The sequence below is a fragment of the Triticum dicoccoides genome, chromosome 7B, assembly GCF_002162155.2.
Source record: "Triticum dicoccoides isolate Atlit2015 ecotype Zavitan chromosome 7B, WEW_v2.0, whole genome shotgun sequence".
Classification (NCBI taxonomy): domain Eukaryota; kingdom Viridiplantae; phylum Streptophyta; class Magnoliopsida; order Poales; family Poaceae; genus Triticum; species Triticum dicoccoides.
The window spans coordinates 735,573,516-735,591,752 of record NC_041393.1 but is presented as its reverse complement, the minus strand read 5'-3'; positions in this window follow the sequence as shown (position 1 = coordinate 735,591,752).

Sequence of the window (18,237 nt, the reverse complement as noted above, 5' to 3'; positions counted from 1 at the left end):
TCATTCTGTAGGTACATGTGAAAGCGTACGAATATGCTGTACTTCTAATCTAAATAACGAGACACTGCAGGTGCAGCTTAGTCCTTAACTGCATTCGATTGGGTTTCGTCTAAATAACGAGACAATACACAGGGAGATCTGGCCATTAGATTGGTGTACTTCTAATCTAAATAACGAGGCACTACACCCGGAGATCTGGCCATTTGATTGGTGTACTTCTAATCCAAATAACGAGACACTACACCCGGAGATCTGGCCATTAGATTAAGAAAATACAGTCTGGCATTTTCGTCTCTTCCCAACAGACCAAAACCTTCTCCACTTGTGAACATGTATGACTGCGCATATCTGTATTATAGCTAAAAGTGAGGACGTGGGGTGATGTGGATATCTTTTGTTTTTGAGGGAATGATGTGGATATCTTCTAAACAAAGGTTGGGCCAGTAGTTTATGACAAGATAGTCTTGCAATTTTGTCTCTTCCAAAACAAAATGGATTATACCTTGTTCGCAAGCGTGCATGTGACTTAGCCATACATAGCTGTAGATCTTATTCCCAGCAACAACAACAAAAAAAGGTGTATATCTTATCTGGCCAAGCTAATAAACCAATAAAGAAGGAAAGAAGCAGGACTCAAGAGGGGAAATGGTTGTTGGCTCTAGAAATTCCTGTGAATCTCCATTTTAGTTTTTCTCTGAAATATCTTCTTCTTTTTTGAGAAAATTCTCTAAAATATCTTGGAAGGGGTCCATCGTTCGCTATTTCTTTTCCTGCTCGGCTTGAAGCAAGTCCAGCAATCTTTTTTTAGGAGTAGCAAGCCCAGCAATCTAAAAGGGCAAAAAGAGATTGAACCTTGAAGCCCATCAACTTAGAAGAATGCCCATATACTACTAAGCTGGGTAGCAATCCCAGCTTGGTCCTGCAAATGCTATTTCTCGCCAGCTACGAAGGGAATTGAGCCTGTCCAAAACTATAGCTGCACGCAAGTTTTTTCCCCTATCGTTATTTTCGGCTTTTCACTGTCTTGCATCTGTTTTCTATGGTTTTTCCTTGGTTTCCTTCAGGTTCCATTTTTCCTCTTTATTTTCTTTTTCATTTTCTCCTCATTTTTCTTTGATTCGTTCTTCGATTTTCTCCATTTTTCTTTGGTTTTTAATCTGTTATTTCCTTTTTTTCAACACATGTATAATTTGTATACACATTATACATTTTTTGTAAACATCAGCAATATTGCATATACATTTTTATATTTTTCAAATACAAGATTAGTGTTATCTAACATAATTGTTTAGATTTTTCTTTTTCAAACACAACACACATTTTTCATGTACATATAAAATATTTCTTATATATGTTAAACATTTTTCAGATAAATGATTAATAATTTTTTTTTCAATAAGTGTTTTAATTATAATTTATGAATATGTGCTAAATATTTTTCAAATAACGTTGAAACATTTTGTGAATGATGCAAAATATATTTGAAAACTAAACAAACAATTTTAGGAAAACTGAGCGAACATTTATTGAATTAAGTTTCAAAAATAAGCGAAGTTTTTTTATGTGTCACAAACATATTTTTGAAACACTGAACATTTTAACAAATGTAATGCACATGTTTTTGAATGCTATGAAACATGTTTTTGAATTAGACGGAGCTTTTCTAAAGATTCTATAAGATTTTCCAAAAAAGTCATGTACATTTTTATGAAACGCATGAACATTTTTGAAATGCCACATTCAATTGTTTTCCTGAAAGTACAATTATTTTCTATAAGTGCGAACATTTATTTGACAAATTACGCAATTATTTTTCCATAATACATGTATTGATTATATTTTTTCCTTACATTCTTACTGGCATTTTCACCGGTCTTGCATTTGCTTTCTACGGTCCTAGTTTTCTTTGGTCTCTCTTTTTTCCACTTTCTATTTTATTTTTCAGTTTTCTTTGTTTCTTTATTCGGTTTTCACCAGTTTTCTTTGGGCTTTTCTTTCTTCCTTTTATACACGTTTTTTTAATACATGATTACCATGGTTTTTTTCAAATATGTGATTTGATGGCTGCTCTTTCAATAAACAATGTACTTTTTTATATATGTTTAACATTATTATATGGATGATTAACATATTTTTTCAAATACGTGTTTTGAATATATTTTTTCGAATCCGTGCTAACCATTTCCGATACACATTGAAACATTTTTGAAAGATATTAAAAAATTCTTTTAAACAAATCTAACATTTTTTAACATTTTATATACATTTTTTAAGTTTAACAAACATATTTTTGAAACGCATGATAATTTTTTAAATGTAACACACAATTTTCTTAATATTATGGATTTTTTTTGTATTACACGAAGCTTTTTTAATTGTGTTAGATTTTCCAAAAAAAATTATGTAGATTAATTTTGAAATGCATGAACATTTTTTAAATGTCACATACAATATTTTGAGTGGTACAAATATTTACGATAGTTGAGGATCCTTTTTTACACAAGTTGAACATTTTTAAAATGTGCGAATAACACTTTTAAATAGATTAATTTGATTATTTTATGATAATATATGTATTTATAATTTTCAAAACATGTAAACAAAATAAGGATGGAAATTTGGGTGATGTCAGTGTGAGGAAAGCATTGGGCTATAGGGCTAGCGAACTACCGGCTTCTCTCGGTGATTGTTCGCGTGGCATTAGCACTTGAATTAGCATAGCGAGGTGTATTTTTTTACAGGCCGCATGCACAATCATGGATGAATGTTTTAGATTCATTGAACTATGGCTCATGCAGGCCCATGTGTTATGTCTGATTTCCATGTTGCTAGTCCGGTACGAGTTGTTGGATTTCTCTAAAGAGGAAGAGTGATGTAGTAAAGCAACAAAAGTATTTCCCTCAGTTAGGAACTAACGTTTAATAGAACCAGTAGGAGTCAACACGCTAACAAGATAAGCAACACCTCCACATAAAGAAAATAAATACTTGCTCCCAACTTGACAAGGAGATAGAAAGAAATGTAGAAATAGGATAAATCTCAGTTGTTCTATCTTTAGTGGCAACAATACAATACGTGTCTTGGTCCTTTCTGTAATTGGAGTAGAGCACCATAAGATTGGACCCACTACTATGCGCCACTCCCTCTAAAGAATTACCCGTCTATCATGGCCAGAGAAGACAAATAACTTAGAAAGCATATACAACTACTTAATTATACAGGAAAGAAACTTCCAAAGATTTAGTAATATTCAATGAACAATCTGGTAAAAAATCCAGAACTCATTGGATACCAACACTACATAAAAAGTACGTCTGATTGATGTTAGAAAAGAACATTGTATTGAAGATCCGAGAGAGAAAGAGAGAGCAGGGGAGGGAGAGGGAGAGAGGGAGAGAGAGAGAGATAGAGATAGAGAGAGAGAGAGAGAGAGAGAGAGAGGAGAGGAGAGGAGAGGCGAGGAGAGGAGAGAGGGGAGACATAGCCATCTAGCTACTACTATGGACCCGTAGGTCCTATCCCCCTCCGACAGAGCTTCGAAAATAGGGCTCTAGATGGGATCGCTTCAGAACAGAGACTAGCAGAGGCAATATTTCTCTCTTCGATGTTGCACGGATGGTCTAAGGAATTATTTGGTTTATAGGCCGAATAATTAGGTCAAGGCGAGGCTCAAGGAGCCCACAAACCCGGGTGGCGCGACCACGCCACCAACCCTTATGACTGGCTGGTGTGTCCTCTCGACTTCTCCCGAAGCTTCTAGTGTTCCTTCTGGTCGATAAAAAAACTTCACAGATTGGCATCGTGTTTGGACCAACCTAGGTATTGATTTTCTACCAAACCGAAAATAGGAAGAAAACGGGAACTGGCACTGGGCACTAAATTAATAGGTTAGTCCAGAAAAATTATATAAAATGATATAAAATGATAATGAAAGTATATATAAATGATAATATAGCAGCATGAAACAATAAAAAATTATATATACATTCGAGACGTATCGGTTGTCAAGTGGATCAATTCTAGGTCTTTTCCAACATAATCAAATGAATCCTCCACCCCTGCAAAGTGCATAACACAGTAGATCAACAATTAGGAGAGATTGTTGTGGATGTCTCTGCACGAAAAGTTTCAAATTTGACGGGATAACAACCTTCCAAAGGGAGCTCTAATCTTTTCTCAAACTGCACAGAATTAGAAAAACTCCTTTTGCTATCAAAGTTCCATCCCAAAACAGCTCTTGGACAAGTGACTCGTTCCATCTAGCTGCAGTCTCATCTATAAGTTGCTCTACCATTTTATGGTGGATTACCGATTAAAGAGACAATTGGCCACATCATTTCGTCTCAAGGGAGCCAATTGTGTTCCTAGATACTAGTTCTTGTCCCATCACCTATGCGTCGAATAAGTCCCTGGACAAGGACATCACGTCTCTCCAAAACTAGGTCACCAAATCTTAGAAGGATGTGGCCCTAATTTTCTTTTGAGAAAGCAAAGCTTTATAACTTAATGGTGCTTGAGCATGTCACCCAAAACACATCGAGCCAGACGGGCTGGTACATCAGACTCCGACTCAACATAATGGTTCGAGTCATACAAGCGACCGACATAAGCTAACTCGTGTGCTACAACGTTTCCAGATCGCCTACACATAGATACTACATGACGAGAGAACCACATTTTTAGCTAGTATTTTGTATCATCAATGACAACCACATACGTCGATGAATCCTCCATGTACATGTTGAGGGCATCCAACAACAGTTGTGAGTCAGTCTCATATTCCACCCTTGTGCTTCGCAGATCGTCAGCGAGAGACACGTCATGGGACATTGCATGAGCTTTTGCTGCAAAAGCATCATTGACATTCTCCTGGCGTCCTGCATGGGCGCATATGATGTGTAACATCCCAATAATCATGCTACAGTAATCCCAACCTAATGATGCCATGTCACCATGTTTGCTAAGTTTGTTGTGATTGTTACCTCTAAAAAGTTTGCTGTCCAATCCTCTCCCTGCTCTTTAATTTTGTTTTGTGCATTCTTTCTTTATCCTTGATGTTTAATTTTGTCTTGTGCATTCTTTTTTTTATGCAACTCAGACGAGCTCCAACAATTTGTACTGGGCATGCAGACTCTTTCATATCAGATCCGAAATTTTACTTATAAAAGTAGGGCAATTCTATGAGTACACTTGAAGTGTGCGCTTTAGTGAAGCAACCAAAATGTCTCCACGAGTGCATTCGATGTTACGGTTTAGTGGACCGATTGCTGATTGTTGCCCTTCGGATTATAGTTTTCTGATCATTACACTAGTAGAAAAAGGGTCAAACGTGAAGCACATTAGTGCCGGTTTGTATTTGAGCCGGCACAAATGTATACATTAGTGCCGGTTCCGACGGCTAGCCGGGCCGCTCTCATTAGTACCGGTTCGTGGCTAACCTTTAGCACCGGTTCGTGCCACGAACCGGTACTAATGAGAGTTGTGGCAGGATGTTGTCAGTCTGGGCCCCCTCCAGCACCTTTAGTACCGGTTCTTGGCACGAACCGGTACTAAAGGTCGTCCTACATAAACCCTTCGTCCACCCGAGCTCGCTCTGTTCTTCCCCTTTCCCCTCTCCTCTCTGTTCTTCCCCTCTTCCTCTCGAGCTCATCACACATTTTGCCCAAAATTTGTCAAGATTTAAAGGCCCCCATCCATTCAAATGATCACAAAGGTTAGCAACTTTGTCCTTTCATCTCTCATTGCTAGATTAGCTCTTGCAATGCTTTATATAGTTATTAATTTGTGAGTTTAGTAATTTGGGAGGAAATATATATATGTGCTAGTATTTGATTTATATGCAATTTGAGGTTAAAATAACACTTAGTTTGCATATGTAGGTGTGGTTTACTTAGTGCCTTCTAAATCTCCGTCGTAACCACCGTCGATCGCCCGCACCGTCCCGTCGCCGGCACCACCTTGTGGTGAGCCTCTTGTTCATGAAATTTTATATAAAAAATTGATGTTTGTGTGATTTGGATATATAGTTAATCGTATAATAATTATCTTACCCGTATGTTATTTGTTATACATAGTGCCATGGTTTTGATATCCGTCCCCGTCGGCCCTCGTCCTTGTTATGATTCGGATGTGGTATATTCTCTTTTAAAACTTTTTGTTGCATTTCGTGTTTATGACAAATTATGCCCATCAAGTTGACATAGATATTTTTATCTAGGAGGTATGTGAACCGGAAATTCCAACCGACCCTATTGTCGAGAGGTTAAATTTAGTTCAAAGAGAAAACGAGTACTTGAAAGAAAAATTGAAAAGAATTGAGGGGGAGAAGATGGAATTGGAGTTGCATGTTGCCGATGTCGTCGATGATCACAAGATCAAGAAGGAGAAAATGCGCTTGAAGATTAGAAAGATTAGAAAATATGCCATCGATAGTGAGGCTTGGTATCATTATGCTGTTGGATCAATTGTTACCTTAGTTGCGATCTTGATCGCATTTGTTGTTGCATTTAAATGCTTTAGCTAGAGAGTTATTTGTTTGTTGCATTTAATTGTTGTATGAACTTTATGTATGAACTTATATTAATTTGGTCTATTCGGTGTTGTGTAATGAAGATGAGCCGGCAATGGATGTACGATGATCGATGCTCTCCCCAGTTCGTTGAGGGCGTGCATACTTTTCTGCTTGCGGCTGAGGCAAACAAGCGGGCGGATGGTTTTATGCCTTGTCCATGTGCTGGCTGTAAGAATGGTCGCAATTACTCTACGTCAAGAACCATTCACGTCCACCTGTTTGAGTCCGGTTTCATGCCCCACTATAATGTTTGGACCAAGCACGGAGAAAGAGGGGTTATGATGGAAGACAATGAAGAAGAAGAGGACGACGACAGCTATCCTGGCCATGGGTTCCCTGAATACGATGATACAACAATGGGGGAAGAAGTTGAGCCGGTAATGCGGGAAGAAGCTGAGCCGGCAATGCGGGAAGAAGCTGAAGAAGAGGCATCAGATGAGCCCGTTGATGATCTAGGTCGAGCCATTGCCGATGCAAAGAGAAATTGCGCAGGTGATTTGGAGAAGAAGAAGTTGCAGCGCATGTTAGAGGATCACAAAAAATTGTTGTACCCGAATTGCGTAGGTGACAAGAAAAAGCTGGGCACCACACTGGAATTGCTGCAATGGAAGGCAGAGAATGGTGTATCTGACAAGGGATTTGGAAAGTTGCTGGTAATGATAAAGGATATGCTTCCAAAGGACAACGAATTGCCCGAGAGTACGTACGAAGCAAACAAGGCTGTCTGCCCTCTAGGGTTGGAGGTGCAGAAGATACATGCATGCCCTAATGATTGCATCCTCTACCGCGGTGAGTACGAGGATTTGAATGCTTGCCCGGTATGTGGTGCATTGCGCTATAAGATCAGCCGCGATGAGCATGGTGATGTCGAGGGCGAGCGCCCCAGGAAGAAGATTCCTGCCAAGGTGATGTGGTATTCTCCTATAATACCACGGTTGAAACGTTTGTTCCAAAACAAAGAGCATGCCAAGGCGGTGCGATGGCACAGAGAAGACCGTAAGAAAGACGGAAAGTTGAGAGTACCCGCTGACGGGTCGCAGTGGAGAAAAATCAAAAGAAAGTACGGGAAGGAGTTTGCAGATGACGCAAGGAGCGTATGGTTTGGTCTAAGCGCAGATGACATTAATCCTTTTGGGGAGCAGAGCAGCAACAATAGCACCTGGCCTGTGACTCTATGTTTGTATAACCTTCCTCCTTGGTTGTGCATGAAGCGGAAGTTCATTATGATGCCAGTGCTCATACAAGGCCCTAAACAACCCGACAACGACATTGATGTGTACCTAAGGCCATTAGTTGAAGAACTCTTACAGCTGTGGAATGGAACAGGTGTACGTGCATGGAATGAGCACAAACAGGAAGAATTTGACCTAAAGGCATTGCTGTTCGTGACCATCAATGATTGGCCTGCTCTCAGTAACCTTTCAGGACAGACAAACAAGGGATACCACGGATGCACGCACTGTTTGGATGATACCGACAGTATATATTTGAATAGTTGTAAGAAGAATGTGTACCTGGGACATCGTCGATTTCTTCCGAGCAGGCATCCCGTAAGAAAGAAAGGCAAACATTTCAAAGGTGAGGCGGATCACCGGACGAAGCCTCGCCACCATACTGGTGCTGATGTACATGATATGGTCACGGATTTTCAGGTGATATTTGGAAAGGGTCCTGGCGGACAACCTGTTCCAAAGGACGCTGACGGACGCGCATCCATGTGGAAGAAGAAATCTATATTTTGGGACCTGCCATATTGGAAAGACCTAGAGGTCCGCTCCGCAATCGACGTGATGCACGTGACGAAGAATCTTTGCGTGACCCTGCTTGGCTTCTTGGGCGTGTATGGGAAGACAAAAGATACACCATAGGCACGGGAGGACCAGCAACGTATGCACGGAGAAGACGGCATACATCAGGGTCATGCAAGCTACGCTCTTACCAAAGAAGAGAAGGAAATCTTCTTTGAATGCCTGCTCAGTATTAAGGTACCGTCTGGCTTCTTGTCGAATATAAAGGGAATAATAAACATGGCAGAGAAAAAGTTTCAGAACCTAAAGTCTCATGACTGCAACGTGATTATGACGCAACTGCTTCTGGTTGCATTGAGGGGGCTTCTACCGGAAAACGTTCGATTAGCCATTGTGAAGCTATGTGCATTTCTCAATGCAATCTCTCAGAAGGTAATCGATCCAGAAATCATACCAAGGTTACAGAATGATTTGGTGCAATGTCTTGTCAGTTTCGAGTTGGTGTTCCCACCATCCTTCTTCAACATCATGACACACGTCCTAGTTCACCTGTGCGAAGAGATTAACGTTTTGGGTCCTGTATTTCTACACAATATGTTCCCCTTTGAGAGGTTCATGGGAGTCTTAAAGAAATATGTTCATAACCGTGCTAGGCCAGAAGGAAGCATCTCCAAGGGCCATCAATATGAGGAGGTCATTGAGTTTTGTATTGACTTTATTCCTGACCTTAAGCCGATTGGTGTTCCTGAATCACGGCATAAGGGCAGACTGGATGGAAAAGGCACGCTAGGAGGGGAATAAATAATATGTATGGACGAACATTCTCTCACTGAAGCACACTACACAGTTCTACAGAATTCCGCCTTGGTGGCTCCGTATATGGATGAACACAAGAATTTGCTACGCTCCAAACACCCGGAGCAGTCTGATGACTGGATTACACGTGAACAAACCAGGAGTTTCGCCAGCTGGTTGCAGACACGTACCATGCATGACACCTCTATTGAAGATGACCTGTACTTGTTGTCCCAGTTACCATCTTCGAATATAATGACTTTCAAAGGGTACAAGATAAATGGTAATACATTTTACACGATCGCCCAAGATAAGAAGAGCACCAACCAAAACAGTGGTGTCCGCTTTGATGCAGAAACCAAGACGGGAAAGGAAACATATTATGGTTATATACAGGACATATGGGAACTTGACTATCGACGTGGTTTAAAGGTCCCTTTGTTTCGGTGCAAATGGGTCAATATGACACGAGGCGGGGTAACGGAAGACCCGCAGTACGGAATGACAACAGTGGATCTCAACAATCTTGCGTATGCAGACGAACCATTCGTCCTAGCCAATGATGTGGCACAGGTTTTCTATGTGAAGGACATGTCTACCAAGCCAAGAAAAAGAAAAGATAAGGAAGCGAATGCATCGTACGATGAGCCAAAGCGGCACATAGTTCTTTCTGAGAAAAGAAACATCGTGGGAGTGGATGACAAGACAGACAAGTCAGAAGATTATGAAAAGTTTGATGAAATTGCTCCATTCACAGTGAATATTGACCCGAGCATCCCGTTAAATGATGAAGATTTTCTATGGTTACGGCGCAAAGGGACACACGCGAAGAAAAAGTTTCACACCCAAAGATCTGGAATGTGATCGGCTTCACTAGCTATCATCACTTTCTTCTGTGTTTCGCACCGAGAGAGGAATCTCTGTAATAGTTAGGGTAGTTATGTGTTTTGGCATTTGAAACGCGAAGAAATTTTATGTGCAAACAAATTCACACTAATTTCAAATAATTCAAAATTTAAACTATTCAAATTTGAAAACTACGGGCACTAACAGAAAAAATAGCAGAAAAGAAAGAAAAACTATAGCTGAAAAGAAAAAAAACTATATAAAAAAACTACTCAAAAATAAATAGAAGAAAATAAATATAGCAGAAAAGAAAAAACTACTCAGAAATAAATAGAAGAAAAAATAAAGCAGAAAAGAAAAAAAATTATATTTGCTATTTTTCAATCGTTTACAAAATGACCATGAAATTGAAAATCACTACAAAATGAACTCTGTAAATGTTGAATTTTGGCAAACTAGATGAAAAACTACTCACAAATAAATAGAAGAAAATAAATATAATAGAAAAGAAAAAACTATGCAAAAAACTACGCAAAAATAAATAGAAGAAAATAAAGCAGAAAAGAAAAAAACTATAAAAAAAATTGGGGCGCTGCCCTGTGGGCCTGATAGGCCACAGGTGTGTAATTACAGGCCTTAAAGGCCCAGCAGACTCACAGGGCAGCGCGCAGAGTTTAGGCCCACAAGCCTGCTAGCTGTATAGAGGAGTTCGAAGTGGTAGCCGTGGCTGGGTTTATAAACCAGTGCGGCTGCCATTCGCCCGGCGAGGTGGGACTAAACTTTGGGGTGGCAGCGCGACCCCTTTAGTACCGGGTCGTGGCACAAACCGGTACTAAAGGGGGGGCCTTTAGTACCGATTTGTGCCACCACCCGGTACTAAAGGGGGTCGCTTCCCGCCGCTTGGCCTGGCCAAAACAGGCCTTTAGTACCGGTTGGTGGCTCCAACCGGTACTAAAGGTGCCTTCTATATATACAACAACTACGAAAATTTCAGTTTCCCTCTCTGTTTGTTCCTCTGTTTCCGTCTCCGTCGCCGTCGCCGCCGCCCTCGATCGTCTCCGTCGCCGCCCCCATCCCCGTCGCCGCCCTTCTCGCCGACGCCGCCCCGAGCCCGTCCCCGTCGCGCCGTCCCCGCCGTCGCCGCCCCGGCCGTCGCCTCGCCGTCGCCTCGCCGTGGCCGTCGCCCGCTGTGAGCTCTCCCCCTCTAACCCCTCTCCCTCGCCCCCGGCGGCCACCATGGGCGCCGCCCCTCCCCGAGCCCATACACACACACACAAGCATGCATGAACAAACACACACACGTACATATGTATTTTGTATGTTTAATTAGTTTAGATTATTTAGTGTTTAATTAGTGTATACATATTTTGTATGTTTAATTAGTCTAGATTATTTAGATTATTATTTTTTCACTATTATATATGTATGAATGCATGTTAGATGGATATAATTAGTGTTTAATTAGTATGGAATTTTTTTATATAATGTTGTTTTTCAGTTTTTTAATGGATGTATAGAAGTTGTGTTTTCTGTTTTTAGTGTTAGATGCTTAATTAGTACGAAATAGTATATAGATTTTTGAAATAGTAGAAATGTTAGAAATTTTAGTTATCGAAATCCAATCATTAAAAAAATATTACTTTTTGCGGGCATATAGCTAGTATTTGTTCTCGATGATGCCCGGCCCGCATCCTCGCCGTCGACCCGTCCGTGACGACGTCCAGCCGACCCATGTCTGGGACTGGGCTCCGCCGGGCTGGCACTGGGAGGTGCTACCTGGAGGGGCGCGCCGCTTGATGAGGAACCCGGCCCCGGGTCCCGTCGTCGACCCTGATCTCGTTTGGTGGCGTTCGTGTGGGCCAGTTTCGGTGCGGAGGGACCCGGCCCCGCCCGAGGTGGTACGTCGCCGTGTCAGGGAGGAGGACGAGCACGTCCATCGCTACATGGTTGCGTTAGAGGGCGGCAGGTTCTCCAATACCTGGCAGTATCTTCGGGGATCTCACTTCAGCTATGATCCTGTGAGGGTTCCTTCTCTTTGGGTGTCCACTGCCCGCGCCGCAGGAACCGCGAGTGTCCTAGATTCTTCTGTAGTATTCGATCTTTAATTAGCTAGCCAGTGATGTACTATTCAATATTATATATTATTCGAGACGATGTATTCGAGATTATATCTATTATTCTAGACGAAGTATTCGAGATTATATCTATTATTCGAGACGATGTAATTTGAATACTAAATTGTTTTATATTTCTTTTGAATTAGTTAAATAAAAGCTATGGCAGACAATACCGACAGAGAGGGAGAACAGACCATGTTCGATATGATACGCGGGCCAGATAATGATCAGAATGAAGAAGATTATGACGACTCCGAATTTCTAAACAACACCGGAGAGGGTGATATGATATTCGATCGCGACGACCGAATTGATGAAGTCACGAACTACGATTATGACGATGACGAAGAACATGTTGATCCTGAAACAACAAAGACCGGCGAGGTATATATATTTATATAAGCAGGTATCTGGTGATCATCACATGTCTTAAATGACTTGAAGATATATTAACGAATCGATCTTTGTTCTTTCAGCCATCCGGATCGAGCAAATCTTCAGGCAAAAGGACGAAACGAGGCCCGAACAAAAAGTTGAAGGAGGGCGTAAAGTACAATATCGAGGCAGTCAGACCTAATGGCGAACCATTAGCGCCTAAGAAGATTGCGGACAAGTTCATTCGTCAGTGCGGAGTTCTTGTGAAGGACCAACTCCCGATCTCCCTTCAAGAATGGAGAGAGCCAGCAAAAGACAAAAGACAAAAAGGCAAAAAGGACGCTGCTCCACGTCCAGATGTTACTTTTGTCGACAAGAATCAAAAAAATCTGCTTTGGGATACTCTCATGGAACATTTCACCCTACCAGATCATTTCACAGAAGCAGATGTGCAGAAAGTTACGGACGTTGCTCTTAGGAAGATGGCGGTTGCATTCAAGAACCACAAGAATCGTGAATGGGACAAGTACGTCAAGGGAGGAAGGAAGACTCCAGTATTCGAGGGAACACTAGAGAACCAACGTGCTTATTGGGACGATTTCGTGAAATTCAAGGATTCGGAATTAGCTAAGGAACGGTCGAGAATAAACAAGAAGAGTGCCGAAAAAAGGATAAGTTCCATAAGCTGGGGCCAGGTGGCTATGCGGTGGCAATGCCTAAGTGGGATAAGTCTGAGAAAGAGATGGAGGATGCAGGTGCCACTCCGGTTACTAAGAGCTGGCCCCCCAGGGTCAGGACTTGGTTCTATGCGCATGGGGGGGAGTTGGACCCGAAGACAGGCAATGTTTCGACGAGGGCAAGTCTGAAGGGAGCCGACGATGCGATACTTGTTGCAATAGAAGAGGCACGATCGGGGGTGTTCCAGCCCAACAGAGAGAACGACGAGCTTACGCGTGCCCTGGGAAATCCTGAACACCCGGGAAGAACACGAGGCAAGGGCGCTATTCCGTGGTATGAGGGGTTCTCAGACTGGAACACTGACTACAGAACCCGTGCGAGAAAGAAGACTGCGGAGGAGAAGAAGAGGAAGATGGAGGAGGAGCAGAGGAAGCGGGACTATGAACGCCTTCAAGGCCTAGAAGCAAGTCAAACGGAATTGGTAGTCAAATTCCAGCGGCAGGAGGAGCAGATCGACTCACTTACCCAGCAAAGGGGGTCTCAGCAGCTGCAGCAGCTAGCGAATGATCCAGCATTGGATAGCACCGCCCCATCCATGCCGAGAAGCAGCATGGGTTCCGCCCCGGACGACGCAATGCTGGGTAGATACCCCGTGGATGACATCACGGAGAACACTAGCTGCGAGCTACACGTCAAAATGAAGAACATATCCATGAAGGTGGCGAACGCCGTTGCTTTTACAAATCCCCCCGAGGCAACCTTCCATTGCAACCCGATTCCAGCGGGCTATGCTCGTGTCTTGGTTGATGAGGTGGTGGACCCATATTCGGAGCTAGAGCTTGACTATCCTAGAGGTGACGACGAGCGCTTTCTCGGAGACACCAAACATCGTATCATCCTATGGAAAAAGGATTGCATCATCTTTCGAAGGCCACCGACACCGCGTCAGCCGACTCCTCATCGAAGTCCGCCACCGAGTCAGCAGTCTCCCGCTCCTGCAAGTCCACCAAGTCCAGCAAAGTGTCAACAGGCCACTCCTCCTCCTCCAAGTCCGCCACAACGTTAGACATCCACTCCTCCTCCAAGTCCAGCACAACCTCAGGCCACTCCTCCTCCAAGTCCGGGACAGCTTCAGGCGGCCACTCCTCCTCGTCCAACTCAGCCCCGTCAGCCGTCTCCGCCGCCTCAGCAATCACAGAAGAGACACCCCGCAGCTATGGTGCGTAGCGGTACGAGTCGAGGTAGTACAGGAAGTACAGGCGGAGGCAAGCGATATAAATATGGTCCAAGCCTCACGCCTCTTCCGCAGAGGGCTTATGACAGGTCCGAGGAGGAAATCGCAGCCATATCGAAGCCCGAGGTGGAAGCCCATTTTGCACCGAAACCGCCAACGCCGCCAAGGGAGAAAGTGCCTGAGGAAATGATTGACCACTTCATTCGTATGGCTCAACCACCAGCTCCCAAGCCTGTTGACACAGACTATGAGCGCCACATCAGGAAGTTAAATCGAGCACGCGTACGTAAGGAGGCGATCTCGGGATCGAGCAAACAAGAAGCAGCTGTCAAAAAATGCGGGAAAACCATTCCCCAGCTGGGAGAACAGGTGGCGCAATCGATCCCGTCGCTTGTTGTGCCAACAACACGTGACAGTACGCGCGCCCAATATTATTGTGGGCAAACAGTTTACGTTCCTGAGGTGGGCAATGTGGTAATAACGGAGGAGCATATAATGCAGGCTGAAGTTCTCAAAATCACTGTTGGACAACTCCTCGAGATCGAGCCCATGCCTGTGCTTAGAGAAGATGAAATAAAACGGAAATATGTCCGGAGCCAACCTTTGGTCGAGCCAGACAAGGTCAAGAACCTCCCAACGAGAATGTATGAATTGCATCAATGGTACATGAACAGTACCAAGATTTCCGATCGATTGTCCCTCATGGTGAATGTCAAGGAGGAGCATTACTACCATAAGAAAGCTGTGTCCATTGAGTATTCTGAACTGTTTTAGTTATACAATCAGGACGCACTCGACAAATCTATCGTCAATTGCTATTGTCTGTAAGTGATTTCTTTCTGTAATTTAAGTCTCAAGCTAGCTGTAGTGATCCTTTTGATCAATCATTACCTGTAATTATCCTCACTATATTCTTTTCTGTGGTATTATATGCATGATGAAGATGTATGAAATGAGAAAAGGTGGACGCTATGGCATTGGGTTCATTGACCCAAACACCGTTAATGAATACACATGGAAAATAGATGAACGTCATCAAAAGGCCGTAGAGGACAGCATGCTAGAGTTCATGAAGCGCCTCAAATACAATGAAGATATACTACTTCCTTACAACTTCCAGTGAGTCACACTGTCTTGTACTACAAATTCTCTGTTTTGCCTACTAGCTAGCTACATGTTTTTGCTTACATATGCCCGCTTAATTAAGACATGCAAACGTGTGTGCATGCAGATTTCACTGGGTCTTGTGTATCATTAAAGTTGACGCCGAAACAGTTGAAATACTGGACTCACTACTCAAAGAAAAAACTGACTATAACATCTTATTTGGGATAGTCAACAGGTAATTTCAATCATTATTAATTATATATCTCGGCCTATTTAGTTCGTCATTTCATGATATGAACTATTTAATAACCCCTTTATTCATTTTCTTTGTCGGCGGGCAGGGCTTGGGCAAGGTTCATCAGGGTCACGAACGGCGAATGGAAAGAAAAGCTTAAATGGGGAAGACCCAAGGTAAGTAATTAAGTAGTACTAGCTAGCTAGCTAGCTGCCATCTCTTTAATTATCATGCTTGATTAATTATTATCTGATCAAATTCCATTCTCGTAAAGGCCCTGAAGCAGGCACAGGGGACTGATCTGTGTGCATTCTGCGTTTGTGAGAACATTCGCATGATGGTGTCCGAAAGGAGCAGATCTCAAAGACAGGAATGGATACGCTTGTCAAAACACTATTCACAATTTTTACACCATTATCGATATCTAGTCACACAACTAATACACATGCATATTGATCTCCTTCTTAACAGTTCAGAGAGGTGTGGGCGAAGCTTCTAGAAACGGAGCGCGTAGAAGCACTTTAAGAGGAAATAGCGGGATTTTTGCTCGACCAGGTCATATATCCGAAGGGAGAATACTATTACCCGCTACCGCCCCCATGAAAACCACTTCCAATTGTCATCGTGCTCCGAAGGCACCAATTAGGCTATAATGCCACTGGCTCCGAAGGCAACATGCATATGTAGGAGAAATTGTATATAGCTATACATGTGTGTATGTGTGAATTAATTAATATGATGGTTTATGAGACATTGATGATATATATATGCATGATTGGTTCTACTAGAATATATATATATATATATATATATATATATATATATATATATATATATATATATATATATACATAACGTGTACAATGTGTAGTATCGTAAAATACCAGCAAACGAAAAAGAATTAAAATGGAAACACAAAATTAAATGAAAAAGAAATCATAAAACTAAACCCCCCCAAACCTTATAGTACCGGTTGGTCTTACCAACCGGTACGAAAGGGCTCCAGGCCCCTGGAGCTGGCTCGTGCCACGTGGTTTCCCTTTAGCACCGGTTCGTACTGAACCGGTACTAAAGGGGGGGGGGGGCTTTAGTGCCCACACTTTAGTGCCGGTTATGGAACCGGCACTAAAGGGCCTTACGAACCGGTGCTATTGCCCGGTTCTGCACTAGTGTTACTTGTCAATTGTCATAATATCAATTTTGCTTGTATGTCGAGGATACTGCGGTGATTTCACATTTGATCATATGGACCGTGCCCAAAAAGTTGAATTCCAATGTTGTCTATTCTGCAATCTGTGCTAATAATTATGTTATCAGTGGCTGTTGATCATGTACTATTTCTTTTCCTACTTTCAAAGATTCAGTGGCTTTGCTATTAACCGCAGTGCAAAATTACAAATTAATTACATCAGGATGTGCTTGTCAGTACTAAAAACATCATGGATTCAATTGCTGCTGATCATGTACTATTACATTATCCATGTATACCGATCTGTGAAATTTATGATGTTTTTTTTTGGAAGAAGTAGTTGGTATGGAAAAATGTATATCAAGGATCATCATCATTTTTTGGTGATTTATCCTCATTTTGTTCAAAATCAAGGAAGTGATGTTGGCGATTTGAGTGTAGAAGAGTTTAATTATATATAATAAATCATTGATTGTTCATGCATGTAGAGCTGCAGAGAGAAACGTCACATGATGAACAGTCGTCCTGGTCCATCACGTGTTTGCTGGCATCATGTGCGGATTGGTGGGGTCATGCACTGTGCTAAATTATGGAATACATGGCTATAAAATACTGTTCTGACAAATACATGCGGAGCATACGGGCCAGTTCATGATCACGAGGTGGGGCTGGCGGTAGGGATACCGAGCTTCATGTCGCCCGAGCACCAAACTGCATTTTCGGAAACCTAGCTGCTAGTTAATCTTAGGATAATGTAGTATGAATCTTAGGATAATGTAAGTTTTTTATCGTAGTTATTTAATCTTAGGTGTTTAATCTTAGGATAATGAAGTATGAACCCTAGCTAGTTGCTTGCTGCTAGTTGTCGCGCTGCTTTGCTTTGCTGCTGCTCGCTACCGCTACTCTGTTACTTCTCTTGCGATGCTGCCAGTTGCTGCTTGCTGCACTGCTGCTTCGTGTAAACTGTGTTGGGATATTCCCCGAGAGGAGATGCATTACAGTAGAGATAAGTATTTCCCCCGGTGAGAACCAAGGTTATCAAACCAATAGAAGAACTAAGCAAACTCTTGTCATCAGTGCCTGCACAAACGGGCAAGAGGGTTGTCAATACCCGTGAACTCGTTACTTGCAAGGATCAAATCTTGTATATGTAGTTAGAAAAAATGCAAAAAATAAATAAATTACAGCAAAGTATTTTTAGTTTTTATGATATGGTAAAAGTAGATCCATGGTCATAGTTTTTACTAGAGGCTTCTCTCTCGAACACATAACATACAGTGGGTAAACAAATCAATTACTGCTAGGCAATTGATAGAAAAGCGCATAGGTTATTCATGGCAAT